The sequence below is a fragment of the Myodes glareolus genome, chromosome 18 (genome assembly GCF_982192425.1).
Source record: "Myodes glareolus chromosome 18, mMyoGla1.1, whole genome shotgun sequence".
NCBI lineage: Eukaryota > Metazoa > Chordata > Mammalia > Rodentia > Cricetidae > Myodes > Myodes glareolus.
In genome coordinates this window covers 9,065,242-9,081,001 of record NC_142043.1, presented here as the reverse complement: position 1 = coordinate 9,081,001, position 15,760 = coordinate 9,065,242, and the positions used below count along the sequence as shown (strand labels likewise).

Here is a 15,760-nt window from a genome sequence, read left to right as displayed (position 1 = left end):
AGAAGTTCAGAGATCTAATATAGCTTCCCATATCTAGTAGTTTGTGGCTTTAGGCAAATTATTTAATCTCTTGGAAGCTCATTTTCTCCATCTGCAAAATGCGGGCTTAGAAATATATATCTTACTGGTAACTCCCGCGGGGCTCTACTCCTTGGGAACAAGTTCACAGTGATATTTGGAATGAGTACCCGTCTGGGACGTCAGATTCACTTCTGAATTTATCCAGGAGGGTTGAGTGAACTCCAGAGGTCCACCATGGCCCTCCTATGTCACATTCTGAATGAAATGCAGAATGGGGTCCTGTCCAGGAGAGAGCTCTGAAGTTTTGTGCTGCGCTGCTTTAGGACTGACCTGAGGTTCCACACGTTTGCCATCCTGGTCACTCCCCTGAGCAGTTTGTCTTCTTCCCTGGCCCCTGATCCAGGCCCCTATTCGTGTATCCAGTGTCTCCCAAGGCAACTGTGTGGGTCTCTGTGCCTGCTGTAGCGCCTGCTTCTGCAGAACCTGGGTAGACAGCAAGGTACTGCAAGGACTGTGGGTCTCAGAATCTGGAGCCCTGAGTCTGCCTCCCAAGGGACATGTGAATGGCTTTTCCTTCGAGCTAATCCTGCTCTGTGAAAAGGGACTGTTGAGATACCCTTTGTTCCCACCCTCAGGGCTGGGTGATGTTGACATCAAATGAGAGAGAGGAAAGAAAAAAAGGCAGACCACGGGGGCTGTGTGGATGTGTCAGGCTCCATTATCCTTAATATTTGCTCTTGTCCATTGAACTCTTGCCATCAAAAGGCAATTTTGGGAGGGAGATGTCTGGGTGTCGTCCCTGGCATGGACTTCTGGGGACCCTTTTAAGTCCTGCACAGGCCTTTCCCACGGGCACTGAGGGCTCTGGCCCCTTTTTCACCTTTTTCCCCCACTGTGAAGGTAAAGTCCTCTGATTCCTGGCTTTGGGGCTGTTCCCAAGGGGCTTCTCAGCTGCTTTTCTCTGGATGGCTGACTTCAAGTAGATGGCACCTTTTCTTCTTGTAATAAATAATGAATACTAAAATGTAAATATATGACATAAATTATATACATTTAGGCAATGCCTTTCTCTTTACAAGACTTCTTCCTTTCTGCATTTCAGTCTTATAGGAATTTTTCCTTCCTTTCCCTAAACCCATCTTTTTGATCCATAGCACACATTTTTTTTTGCTGGCTTTCAATAAGGATTTTATTTCTTTTTTCAACAGTCTATAGGCTTTTCATGTTTTCAGTTTTATTTTTTACTTTTCTTTAACATTCCTCCTGATCTTTCCCCCTGAACACACCTTATTTTCTCCATTTCTGTCTTCAAGAAGTAAGCAGCCCTAAAATAGGTATTTTTGGCTTTCCCACCAGGGTGTAAACTTCAAAATCAGAAATCCAAAGAAGACTGGGCTTCGCCCACAGACATGCTCTGCCCAGCCCCAGGGCCTTGTTTCCAAAGGCCCCTAGCCCACATCCTGGTACAGCATACAGCAGGCTGGTTGTCTGTGGCTGCCGTCCCTTATCTTTGTCACCACTGAAGACTCGCTGCAGGATGCCACTTTATCACTTCCACCAGCCGTCTGCCCTGGCTGCACCTCGCCCTTAATTAATTACACCCTCTGCCATAAAGAGCCATCTCGCTCCTGACTGCAGCCTTCAAGCCCCGTCAGAAGGAGATGTGAAACACTTTCATCTCTGCTGACACCTCCGCTCTCCCTGCATCATTTTCGTGTCTTGGCCAAGCTCAGGTCCCTTTGTGAGTCTGCCTGAGCTCCTGGTCCAGGGCCATCACACGGCTTGGAGTCTTCAGGACATTCAAGGTCCAAGAAGCAGGTTGTGGGGGACACCCCTGAGGCCAGTGTTTAAAGGACTGGGGAGACAGCTCAACTGGTAAAGCACTTGCCTTTCAAACCAAAGGACCTCTGTTTGATTCTCAGAGTCCACATAAATCCTGGGGAGGGTGGCACATGCTTATAAGCCCAGCCCTGGGGAAGTGAAGACAAATGGGTCCTTGGTGCTCAAGACCAGCTGGCCTAGCCCACTTGGTGAGAACCAGGTCAACGAGGGCCCTGTCTTCAAACAAACAAACAAACAAAGCAGGAGATCCATACCTAAGAAGTGGGCCTCCAAAGTTGTCCGCTGGCTTCTACATGCATGCACACAGACACACACAATGGCGCCACCTCCCTGTGAGCCTAAGAGAAGGCCTGGGGCTAGCGGGGAGGCTATCCCATGTAGGAGACTTTGACCAGCACAGGGTGCATGCAGTCAGGTTCAGGGTTCACAGTCTCTTCCTGCCTTTCTCCTTCCCAAGGGTGCCATGGAGCTGAGGCACCTGGGTGACAAAGGCTGTCTGCCCCTGGGATGTAGTAGCTGGCGATCTCCACAGGGCCTTTGGGGAATCTTGTCTGCTATGTGGGCGTGCTGACTATCAGGAAAACTGAATCTCAGTGTACCGCTCAGGAGTGTGGTGGTTTGAGCTTCAGAGTCCCCTCAGTCCTTACTGGGGATGAGGCCCTGTTAGAAAGCAGAGCAGCCTCTTTCTACCCCTTCTCCGTCCCTAGCCTTCACACCCAGCCTCTCTTCCTAGGCACGCAGGAACTCTGCCTCGTTCGGCCTGGCCTCTTCAGCAAATGAAAAGGAATCAGTTTCCTGGACAAATGAGAAGGGGAAGAACTCTGAAGAGCAGCTCAGTAAACAACTAGAAGACCAGGCTAAGGAGACGCGGACAGAAGAAACGAAAGACCAACACAGATGCTGTAGCCAATCCCAGAGGACAAGAAGCGGGACCCAAGTGGCTCATCAGACCAGCTCTGCATGAAGGCCACTGCCCCATCGACCTGGCTCAGGGCTCCTTGACTTTCTCATGCACCCACTCGCCTGCCCACTTATTTATCCAACAGACAAGGACAACTTCTGTAGACAGTGGCACACTGCGGGGGTAGGGTGTGCCTAAGAAGAGACAGGAGACTTGGGGTCCAGAGGGACTTGTTTTGGAAGACACCCTCCCTTCTAAGTTCATACGACTTCTTCAGCCAGCTCAGAGTGCCTGCTCCCAGAGTTGCTGCTAAAGAAAAGACTTGTGAGCACAGCAGGTGAGGCCCAGTGGACAAGGATGGACAGGGAGCAGCTTGGCCATTAGGGACCGGGCTGTCAAGGCTGCCTGCTGTCCTCCTCACAGATGCTTTTGGTTACCTCCAGAGAGTTTGGTGGGTATGGTGGCACATCCATGCCTAGAATGAATGTATGTGGGGTGGTGGGGCAGAGTCATCAGACTGTAGGAAGATGGCTCCAGTGTCCTCAGTGGGCAGACAGGGAGGCAGCTTTAACCCAGCATGTTCAAGGTATACATATGCAATCTCCCTCTCTCCCTCTCTCTCTCTCTCTCTCTCTCTCTCTCACACACACACACACACACACACACACACACAAACATAGTTTCACAAACATTCACACACAATTTACATATACAAAACAAAGATACACACCATCTCAGTTAGAGTTTCTATTGCTGTGAAGAGACACCATGACCATGACAACTCTTAGAAAACATTTAATTGGTGTGGCTTACAGTTTCAGAGGTTCAATTCACTATCATCAAGGTGGGACACGGCAGTGTGCAGGTAGATATAGTTCTAGAGAAGGAGCTGAGAGTTCCACATCTTGTTCTGCAGGCAGAAAGGCAGAGTCTCTCTACACTGAGCACCACAGCTTGAGCTGAAGAGACCTTCAAGTCTGCCCCGACAATGACACACTTCCTCCAACAAGGCCACATCCCCTAATAATGCCACTCCCTGTGAGTTTATGGGGGCCAATTACACTCAAATTACCCCCCACACATACAACACATAGAATTTTCATATGCATATACAAACACACACTTGGACACAAACACATAGACAGACATCACATATATTCTCATGTAGTAACTTTTACAGGTACATACAACTGTACACAGTTCTCTGTCTGAGGAGACAGACAGCTTGGGGGTTACTGCAAGGAGGAGGCCTCTCTGCAACCAGCTACCCCCATGCCCTTGCTGTCGGCTCTCACGCTTCTGGCCACCTCTGTACTCCTGATTCCTGCATAAATGAATTAATAAATGGGGTAACATCCATGTCCCTGCACTTGCAAAAGATTGAAAAGAGGAAGCTAAGACCCTGTATGTGCAGTAGACGTGTGTCTTTCTTTGTGGCCAGCATGTGCATGTTGTCAATCTCTCCACTGACTGGAGATCTTCCCTCATGATGAGGTCTGGCCGCACCCTCCTTCTGCTGTTCCTGCCAGCTGGGTGTTCCTGTGGCAGATGGGGACCTTGCAAGGCTGTCTCTGTGAGACTGCAGCTGTTTGAAGAGTTCAGCACTGGCTGTGCTGTTCCGCTGGTGGCCAGTGTCCACATGGCATCACGGCAACAGCCCAGGGCCAGCCTGGAAGCTGAGGTTTGGACCACATAGGCAACCTTACTTTGCATGCCCTTCCTGTGTGTGGCCCCACGTGTGTATTTCAGGCTCATTAGACCAAGTCTGCAGATGGTCTTTTCCTCTGTGATCCAGCCAGACTTGGTTTCTATAGCACACAGCTGGGAGCTCAGTTTGATAGCCAGGGTTCAATAAATGCTGTCCATTGGAGGTGACAAGCGTGTGGCTTGAGGGTGGAATGCGGCGGGGGGGAGGGAGAGCAGTATTAGAAGAGGGTGCTTTGAGGACAACCTCCAGGACAGATGTGGCCTAGCCACAGCCAGGCAGCACAGTGCTGGGAACCACAGGGGAGCTTACCTCCTTCAGGCCTAGTCTGTCCTGTCAGGGTGGGTGCCCAGGAGAAGGGAAAAGGGAGACATCAGGAGGAGGAGGATGCAGGGACACAACTCCAGGTCCAGGGGTACGGCTCTAAGGAGCATCTCTTGTTGGATCGAAAGGGAGCATCTCCTTGCTGTGGGATTGACACCGCCACAATTGCTCCCTGATGTTACCCCTCAAATACACCCCAGATTGCAGAAGAAATGTACAGAACACGGAGACTGCAGGGGAGAATCTCATCAGGAGGCCCAGCTCCTCTGTCCTGTTTCGTAGCCCATTCAGGAAAAGGAGGTTTCGGGGCCACCCAGGGTGTCTACTCTCCCCTCTACGCCTAGCCTGCTACTGCAGGTCTGTAGTAGGATGGGTTCTTGTTTTAGTTTGGATTTCTAATGCTGTGATAAAACACCGTGACCAAGGCAACATGGGGGAGGAAAGGGTTTTTTTCAGCTTCTGCTTCCGCATGACTGTCCGCCATCAAAGGAAGTCAGGGCTCAAACCAAGAGCCTGGCAATGACAAGTGAAGTAACGAAGGAACGCTGCTTACCTGCTGGCTCCTCACGACTGCTCAGCCTGCTTCTTATAGCACCCAGGAGCCCTGCGCAGAGGTGGCACTGCCCATGGTGGGCTGGGCCCACCCGCATTCATCATTGATCAAGAGAATGCACCACAGGCTTGGCCACAGGCCAACCCGGCATTTTCACAATTGAGGTTCCCTCTTCCAAAACGACTCTAGCTTGTGTCAAGTTGACATAAAAACAGCCAGGTCTCTGACTTGGATCTGAGTCTGAGGCATAATTACAGTGTTTTTCCTTTTTTTTTTTTTAAGAATTAGTTTGTGAGTGAGTGTGCGAAGGGTCTGTGTAGGTGTGTACCTGTCACAGCGCTGGTGTAGTGAAGGTCGGTGGGCACCGGTTCTCCCCCGCACTGTGTGGTCCTGGTGATTGAACTCAGGGCACTGGGCTTGGTGGCAAAAATCTTTATCTGCTGAGCCACCTTGCCAGCCTTCAGTTTTCTTTTCTTTCTTTATCTTTCCTTTCCTGTTTTCAACATCATGTTTTCTCCCTTGTCTCCTAGTGTGTTGTGCATTTGAGAGCCTTTCTGCATTTCCTGCGACAGGGTGCTGTGTGAGCCTCAGAATCTTGTTTGTCCTTTAACTGAGTCGTACATGTGTGCAGAGCCGGGTGAGCATCTGAGTCTGCAGGGACACGGGAGAAGAAGGGGGTAGCTTCACACCACATTCTAAAGCCAACCACTCACTGCTCTCACTTGCTAAAAGTCACTCTTCCTGTCCTCACCATTCACCACCCTTAGGGATGGTCCAGAATTCTCAGAAGATACCCCTCTCACCACGCTGTGATTTTTTTTTTTGGAATTTCTTGAAATTTTTGGGATGACTCTTATGAATCCCCAGCCTCTGTCCTTGGCAAAGAGGCTCTCGTCTGTAGGAAAAATGTGCTTTGCCAGTCGGAAGGACGAAACAATCCCACCCCACCACACAAGGGTGGGCCTTGTGGTTCAGGACCTACATTTGCACCTGACACACATAAAGGTGTTCATCTGCTCCTCTGAAAAAATATTGACTAGAATGTTCTATGAAGTGCTATTTTAAAAAAGTACGCTCAATAATTTAGCTTGTGTGTGTGTGTGTGAGCATGTGCACACACGTGTAGGAGATCACAGGACGATCTGTGGGAGTCTACTCTCCTTCTTCCATATGGATCCTAGGGATGAAAATCAGGTCCAGGCTTCATGCTTCACTCACTGAGCCATCCTTCAGACTCCAAATGACTAAGTTTTAATAGCTCCAAACTGGAAATTTATCTTTCTGGGCTAGAATGGACAAATCAAAGCTGGTGTGTTCATTCACGGACCACTGCACAGCAGTGAGGAGTGGTGGCCGGTGATCACACTCGACATCTTGGGAGGATCTCATGAGCCGACTAAGCTAGGTGGGAGGATGTGTTCACACCACTCGGTTCCATTTAGAGCAGTCACAGACAACTTGTCTGTGGTACTAGAGGACAGGTGGATGCTTGCTCTGGAGGTGAGAGCCAGAAGGCAGTGCTGGGCTTCCTGTGGTGTGGCGAGGCGAGTTTGTGTCTTCACGAAGTATGGTTTACTCTGGCCTGTTCTGTTTCAGAGAGTTCATTGAGATGTCCATGTCTTTGTGTGATTATTAAATAACGTTTCTTTATTGCTTGTTTGCATGGTTGTGCCATGGTTTGTATGTGGAGGTCAGAACAGAACCCGATGCAGTTGGTTCTCTTCTGCTATGTGGGGCCGGAGTATCAAACCCAGCTGGTCAGGATGGAGGCAGGGGCTCTTCTCTACTGAACCACCTTGACAGCTCCCCTGTGGCTATTTCTACAAGAAACTACAAATTTGAATGGGTGGGCTGAGATGGAGCTCCTTGGTAGATCATGTGACAAAAACATGCAAGTCTCTGGGCTCCATTCTCAACACTGGATGAGAAGATAAAAGCCAGGGGATGGGGAAATGGAGAGATTGACCAGTGGTTAAGAGTACTTGTTCTTGCAGAGGGTTTTGATTAGATTCCCAGAACCCACATGGTGACTAACAACTATCTTGTAACTCCAGTTCTTGGGTATCTAACACCTCTGACATCTGCGTGTTGCATACATGTGGGACACATACATGATTATAGGGAAACAGCCATACACATAAAATAAATATACCCTTAAAATTGGTACATTAGACAAAACCACTCAGAGGACTCTGAAATCACGGATGTGGAGGTGGTTCCTGTCTCTGCCTGTCCCTCCTATGCCTGTGGAGAAACAGCTAACCTAGAACCCAGGACCTGCAACCTGAGCTGGGGCCTTTGAAACATCCGACAGCTCCGCATCCTTCACCACCCTTCCCTATAAATGACGGGAGCTGGAGGGGAAGGTGGCACGTATGCCAAGGGTTAGTAGAGTCCTCAATGGTACCCTGGCCATGAACAGGCGGCAGTCGAGGCCCAGCTCCTCTTAGAAGCAGGTGGGTCATGTGCCCTGCACCTGGTGTGCAGGGAGAGGCATCCTGATGACATCACCAGCCCTCTATGAGCCAGAAACAACTGGTAAGGTTCCTGTAATACCCCCAACTCCAGATTCATTCTTTCTAACGACACATGCTCGATCTTTCTCGAAAGTGATTACAATTCCTAAATGAGCGTACAAAAATAAACTTCTTCATTAACTAGAGAATTTTAAAAAAAGAAGAAGAAGAAGCTACCACCTGAGCAGAGCGTGCATTGGCCCACAGCATGTGCTGGGTAATTACTGCTTCTGCAGATGGCTCTGCTCAGCGCCGTGACTGTGGTGGGTGGGCTGGTAAGAGACTGCACTGCTTTGGGGCAGGATTCCCAAAGGGTGTTTTCCAGAACACTAGTCTACAGTGGGACTATTTCCACGAGATGACAATTCCATGCTTTGCTACATTTTGGGAGCCACTGAGTTAACTGTAATCAGATGGCTGCAGGGCTTCTAAGTTCTTCAGCAGGCAGGGAGACTGAGGAATTGCAGACACAGAGGCTGAGCATCTGACCTCAGTGCTTTCTGGTTTGTGGAGGGTCTGCTGTGTATTGTTTCCTGGAACCTACAGTAAAAAATAGTGATTGACGTGAACTCAAACTTGGTTCAGGAATTAGAAGATTACACTATTTGTTCTTGGATGGACCCTTGGTGTCTGGAAGGAAGGAACTTGAAGAAAAGCAGGCATAAGGATTTGAAAAGCTATAGTGTGTGTGTGTGTGTGTGTGTGTGTGTGTGTGTGTGTGGGAGAGAGAGAGAGAGAGAGAGAGAGAGAGAGAGAGAGAGAGAGAGAATCTCCCTGGCCTTGAGTTCACCAAGTAGGCTAGGCAGGAGCCCAGGAATCCACCTGAGCCTGCATCCCCGAAGTGTGTTAGAAGTGCAGAAGTGCATGCCCCCGTGCCTGGCAGTTTTTATGGGGGTGCTGGGGGTCAAACTCAGGTCCTCATGCTTGCAAGGCAGGCACTTTACTGACTGAGACATCTCTCCAACTTCCCCCACTCTTTTTATTTATTTATTTATTTATTTATTTATTTATTTATTTATTATGTATACAATATTCTGTCTGTGTGTAGGCCAGAAGAGGGCACTAGACCCCATTACAGATGGTTGTGAGCCACCATGTGGTTGCTGGGAATTGAACTCAGGATCTTTGGAAGAGCAGGCAATGCTCTTAACCTCTGAGCCATCTCTCCAGCCCCAACTTCCCCCACTCTTGCATTTAATGCCTTGTTATTAGAGAATGCCATTTGTTTGTATACAAGGCAGAAGCTATTGACAACTTTCTCAATGGCTGTCACTTCCCTTTTCTGCTAAATGAATCTAGGTTTTTCTCACATGGAAACAGGTTTAGGGATAACTCATGCTCTATTCTTTTCGTGAAACCTTATGAGTCAGACCTTACCGACCACAGAGAAGAGGCTTTCTGGTACTCCTGGGAAAGACCTTCTTTCTAATGGACAGAGGCACTGAAGGAGACACTGTCTCTTTCAAAAATTCTTGGTTTTTTTCTGCTTGAAAGGTAAGTATAGGAGAATAAAATGGCAGGAGCCACGGCAGTCACCTTTGACTACAAGAATGTGCTGAGGAGCCACGGAGAAAAGAGAGGAGTCTGGGCATCCTCAGGTAGATGACCTGGTGTTTGTTCTGCCTCACTGTGCTTGTCACAGAGACAGTGAAGGACCTCCTGCTGTCGTCAGCACCAGCCTGATTTGCTGTGAGTCGTGCAAAGAAACCCCACGGCAGCACCATGTCTGTCGCTGCCTTTCCGTGGTCTGCTCCTCCTAATAGGAACCCTTGGTCACAAGCTGGGGCCACGGTTTGTACTAAGCACAGCTCAGAAAGGCTCAGTGACGACGTGATGGGAGCTTGTTCTTTGCTCTGTTGCGCTCCTACCTAGGCTGAGTAATGCCATCTCAGTTAGGAGTTGTGTTGTTTGGGGCACAGGCTAACTGGTCATGTTACTCTACACCACACTGTGGTGACCAGCACTGGGCACAGGCTGACTGGTCTCATTACTACACCACACTGTGGTGACATGTACTGGGCACAGACTGACTGGGCACAGGCTGTCTGGTCACATTACTACACTACACTGTGGTACAAGCAATGAGATTCCAGTGGTTAAATACACACATGTTTCTTCATAGTTCATAGGAAGTTTGCTCTTGGCCCATGGGCTCTGGGATGTTCTCTTCCACACTGTGATTCTGGGGAGGTTCCCGTTGTTTCTTTAAGACAGACTCCCTGACTAGGTCCTGGGACTCAGAAATTAGGTTAGGCTGATTGGCTAGTGAGTCCCAGGGAATCCTCCAGTTTGCCCCTCCCCAACACAGGGATTACACATGCTTGCCACCAACCCAGGGTTTTTGTATGGGTGCCTGGGATTGAACTCAGGTCCTTACACTTGTTCAGCAAACACTTCCCTGACAATGTTGTCTTATCGCCCTGCCTCGGGGTCTCCCGTTTCCTGTATCTGGGAATGACTGAGGCCACAGCTCCATTTCTCAGGAGACTGCCTACATAGCTCAAAGTGGTGCTGGCATTTGACACAGGGCTTTTCTCAGCGTAGTCTCTGCACAAGCCTGTGAGAGCATCATGGCGTGATACCTGGTTCCCCACAGAACAAGTCTGGGGGAGCACCCGTGGCGTGGTAGCTGGCTCCTCACAGAACAAACCTAAGGGAGCCATCCGTGGCGTGATACCTGTCTCCCCACAGAACAAGCCTGGGGGAGCCACCCATGGCCTGTTAGCTGGCTCCCACGGAACCTTTAGGACTGACCCTAGAAACACACTTGGCTGTCTTCAAGTACACCTTCACTCACTGTTGGAGGCAGCTTCCCCAGGGACAGAGACACCAAGGACCCCTTTGGAGGCTGGCTGCCACACCCATCTTTAGGTTTTGCGTGCCTTTGTGCCTGGGTGGCTTACTATTATTCTCGTCTAGTAACACAGACATTCCATCAGGGCCAGACCCTCTGTAACTTTCGCCAAATGCTCCTTGCTCCCCTCTGGATGAGGTTTTGACTAGACAGAGAGCTGCAGGGTAACCTCGCTGTCTGTGGAACTCTATGACCAAGGTGCTCTTTCCGACACCCACACTCAGGGGGCGGTGGACACTGAGGCATAGAGGGCTGAGGGGTCTAGGGTCAGAGCCTGCACCCACTGAGTCAAGCTTCATACCCAGAGTTAAGTCTCCTGTCACTTTCCAGAGCTGGGCTCAGCTCCTGAGGGATGACCAGCAGCCTGGAGGCATGGTGGCGAGGTCACCTCTTTCTTCTTTGTATTGGTTAGTTTTCTTACTGCTGTGTCAAAAGGCCCAACAAAAGTGACTCAGGGACAAATTTATTTTATCTTGTGGGTCAAGTGGATATGGTCCAGTGTGGTGGTGCACGTGGTGGCAGAGCAGAGGGAACAAGGTCACACTGCATCCTCAGCCAGGAAGTGGAGGACCAGGGAAGCTGGCGCTCTTTCTGCTGCTTCTCCTCTAACATAGGCAGGGACCCTGCGTATGGACCCCTGCTGCCCATAGCACAGGGAGTCTTCCTGACTCAGTTAATTTAATCTGGACAACCTTCAGCAGGCATGCCCAGAGGCCTGTGTCTCTGGTAGTTCTGCCAAGTTGCCAGTCCGCACTATGCTTCAGCATGTCCCATCAGAATCCTCGCAGTACCCCGGCAGCCAACTCCCCCAAAGAGTGCCTTCCACTTCCCTTGCAGTTTGCACCTCCAGGCCTCAGCACCCCAAGGTCTCGAGACTCAGGGGTTTGCTGGCCACTGGAAGTTCCCGGATCCTTTTGCTAATACTATTATGTGCTAAGATAATGGTTTTCATGGCAAAACAAAACAGTGTAATGGAGTCCGATAAGCCAGAGTACAGAGTCATGTCTTTGTGGATTTAGCTGTAAAACTGCCCTTTTCTTTCGCTGCCAGCAACTGGTGAGAAGGTGTCCATCACAGATGTATTAAATGTTAAGAACATGATAAGATGATTTAAGGCTCCTGATCTGCCTGCCTCCAAGAAGCTGCAGCAAAGACTTGCCCATCTCAGTAATCCGCCAGCATTTGAATGAAATGAATGAGCAGTTTCTCAGGCTGGGGTGTGGATGAGCGTGAGGTCTGAGAGCAGGACTTCTGTGAGCTTCAGAGCAGTGGGGAAGCTCTAGGTGCTCCTAGGGATAGTCCTTGGCTTCTGATTTCATTGTTTGTCAGGCATCATGTGGAGTCATATGAGACAGTGACCGTAGGAACCTGGAATGGGGTCCCCAAGATACTTGAGTCTGTTAGCAGTGTCATTTACAACTGGGCAGTCAATAGGGTACTAACAGTGACTCCTGTCTTAAAGGGAAATACAGGAGGATCAATAGTGGTGACCTCAATCTAGCTTTCCAGCCTCACTTGAGCACCCCAAGACCAACAGCGGCAGTCAGGGATCCTGTTTGAGGTATACATGTCTTTCTCTCACCCTTGTGTGTGTGTGTGTGTGTGTGTGTGTGTGTGTGTGTGTGTATGTATGTGTGCGCGTGCGTGCATACAGGCCCTTACCTTGACCTGAAACAACGAGGACTGGGGATTTAGCTCAGATCGGAGGACGCTTACGTGTAGTACTCAGGAAGCTTGGGCTTTGATCCCAGCGCTGTCAACAGGATAAGACGGTGAACACTCCTCATCTCAGCAATCAGGAGGCAGAGGCAGACGGATTACCAAGTATCCAGACCATTTCCAAACAAAAGTAAACAAATGAGGCTTCTGACTTTTGTGGGGGCGAGGGAGAAGGTGTGTTCTGGGTTTGAAACACAGCTTTTCAAAGCATGTGGGGTTGTTAAGGGGGAAAGGACATGGACGTGAGAAAGGTCTTGCAGAAACCCCACCCTGGAGTTAACCCTACTTTTGATCCAGTTTTGTACTTTGGGAATGAGGTTTGTGGGTCTAGGCTGTACCCCAGGGCACTCAGCTAACAGTAGGGTAAGAGCATTTTCTAAGCTCTTCTTGTTGAACAAGTACCAACGATGCTTTGAGGTGCAAGGAAGCAGGCTTATTTTTCAGACTGTGAGGCATTTGGAGCTCAGAGGAGCTGGGTGTGGAAAAACACAACCTGCAATCCCAGCCTTTGGGTGGTGGAGGCAAGAGGATCCGGAGTTCAAGGCTAGACCCTCCTATAGAAGGAGTTTGAGGCTAGCCTGAGATTTGTGAGACTTTGTCTCAGTAATACAAAACAAGTGTTGGAGAGTTGGCTCTATTGGTAAAGGGTTTTTGAGTGAGGGTATGGACTCAAGTTCGGGTCCCCAGAGCCCACATAAAGTCAGTGCAGTAATACCTCTGTGATTCCAGCACTCCTCCTGGGAAATGAGAGGCAAGGCAGGAAAATTCCTTGATGCTCACCAGTCAGATAGCTGTATGCAATGCTGAACAAGAGACTGCCTCCAAAAGCAAGGAAGGTGAGGACCAGCACCCCAGACTGCCCTGTGGCCTTCACACAATCACTGCAGTACGTGCCTGCCTGATCTCACACTCAGGAACACACACACACACACACATGATGAAAGATAAAATCCAAAGTGTGTCTTTGTGTGTCTCTTAAAACTGGAAAGGGCATGGTGAGGGGGAAGGAAGAGAAATAAAGAAGAAAGGAGTCAGAAATGAGCAGAAATGGTAGGGAAGTAGAAGAGAGTAATTGGGGGAAGAAAGAAAGCCAGCTGGGTCCAGGAAAGGACATAGGGAGGTCACTGAACAACACACAGTGACATACATGCATGTATGAAGAATCCATGGTAGAAACCATTATTTTGTATACCTGTCTAAAATACTTTTTTAAAGAAAAAAAGTGATGAAAACAAAGGGGGGGCAGGACCTCCAGGGAAATGATGTAGCTTTCCCAGACTGTCACATCAGACCCAGGGCTAATCCAAGTGGGGAATAGCACAATCCTGTGGAGACCCCGACTGCGGTGGTCAGACTTGGGGAGCACTTGGGCAGATGGGGGGGCGTCTAAGTGAGGGAGACCCAAGTCTTCTGAAGGAGTAAAAGATCTAGAAGGTCCTCGCGAGCAGAGCGGGTGCCACATGAGGTGAAGTCCTGTCTTTGGTAACTTCACTGCAGATGCTGGCCTTTGTGGAATTGACTTTCTGAAAGCAACCATTCCTGAGAGAAGAGAGACAGCAGAAAACAGCATTCTAGAGGCGGGAAGAGGACAGGAAGACAGGCTTCTGGGAGGGAGGTGTTGGGAGACCCTGTCCCTGACCGGCTACTTCCTCTGGCTGCGGTCCTCTGCCATGCGGTCTGTCTGCCTCACGCAGCTCTCCTCTCTGATGCGGAACTGCCCATGTCCTCTCTGGAGACAGTCGACAGGGACAAGTGCCAAGCCAACTGCGTCCATCACAGCTGCAAGCCGGCTCCAGCTGGCTGGAGATGACACCGTGACAGGAAGCCCTGGGAGCCAGGCACAGACGGAAGGGGCACCTGGACCCCGCCATCTCCATCACTTGGGTGCCCTTTGAAGATGGAGGTTCTGTCTGCTCACCAGGTTAGAGGCCCTTGAGAGTGAGGGGTGTGACCCCACCAGATTGCCGAGTGTCTGAGGATTGGAGGTGTTTTCCCCAGAAATCAAGGCTTTCCTGGACACACATTGTTTCTTCCGGTTTTCGCTGTGTAGAAATAAATAGAACCCTCTGTGGTGGGAGGGGTAACCGTTCCCATCTGCACCATGCTCCGCTTTGGCCCGGTTAAGGTGAGTGCCCTGCTTGATCATCTTTCCTAAGGCAAGTTTTAGAAGCCTCCACATGTTCCCCTTCTCTTCCTTACGTCAGTCTGAGTTCTTGGTGGGACAGATGGCACTGTCTTTCCTTTTGTTTTCTGATTGGGCCTTAGTGCTAGAGGAGACCCTCCACCCACTCAGTAGTTCATGCTGCAGCCTGTCGGAATCTAAGCTACACATCCAGGCCTGGACAAAAGCACAGGGATTTCTGGGTAATGTAGTTAGTAGTTACCTGTCTCCCTCCAATGTGCCTCTTGGTAGGAACATGGTTCAACCACCAAAGTAGCCTTCATGAGATGCAAGTCTTCTTTCTGAGACCCATGGATGCTAATAACATCCTGGAATTCCAGGTGATTTTTTTTCATAGCCTGACACAAGCTAGAGGACTTTTAGACAGGACAGGTTGCCTTAAACACAAAACCTGGCTTTGGTAGGATGCTCTCTGACTTTGGTGTGGAGGTTACTATTTTCCCTCTTGTTGAGGCTTAGGCTGGGCCTGGGCCTGGGGCACCCCTGCAAGATGCTCGTGGAAAATACAAAGGCCTCTGATGGTCAAATAGCTCTGGCCTCTCCAGTTGCCTTAGCTCCAGCCCTAGGCCCAGGATACTGAGGATCAAATCCAGGGCTTCATGCATCCTAGGCAAGCTTTATATTAATTTAGCTACATCCCTTGCCTGTCTCTCCACGTTACTTTTTATGCATGTGTATGTATGTGGGGTGCATACATTCATGTGTATACATACTCATAGGTGTGTGAGTACAGGTGGTTATGCAGGTATACACACATGTGTGCATGCAGAGGGCAGAGAATGATGTTGAGTGTCTTCCTTGCTCCTTCCCACCTGGTATGTTGGTGCAGGATCTCTCACTTGAGTCCAGAGCTCCCTTATGCAGCCAGTTTAGCTACCTAGCTTCTCTGGGGCTCTCTCTCTCTCTCTCTCTCTCTCTCTCTCTCTCTCTCTCTCTCTCTCTCTGTGTGTGTGTGTGTGTGTGTGTGTGTGTGTGTGTGTGTGTGTGACTCCCCCTGGAGCACTGGGATTACAGGCATGCTGCCACATTCACTGAACACTTACATGGATTCTGGGTGTCCCAGCCCTGTTCCTCATACCTGCACAGCTAGTACTTTACCTGTTGAGGGGTCTTCCCATCCCCCATTCTACATCTTGATGGAGA

At 49.7% G+C, this 15,760-nt stretch overlaps 1 long non-coding RNA gene across 1 annotated transcript; it reads left to right on the top strand.

The window, feature by feature from the left end:
• Positions 1–1,661: 1,661 nt before the first annotated feature.
• On the top strand, positions 1,662–4,169 carry LOC146891960 (uncharacterized). Its single transcript, XR_015004953.2, has 2 exons — positions 1,662–1,896; positions 2,597–4,169. It is a non-coding gene; the product is annotated as an uncharacterized LOC146891960 (long non-coding RNA).
• Positions 4,170–15,760: the final 11,591 nt, after the last annotated feature.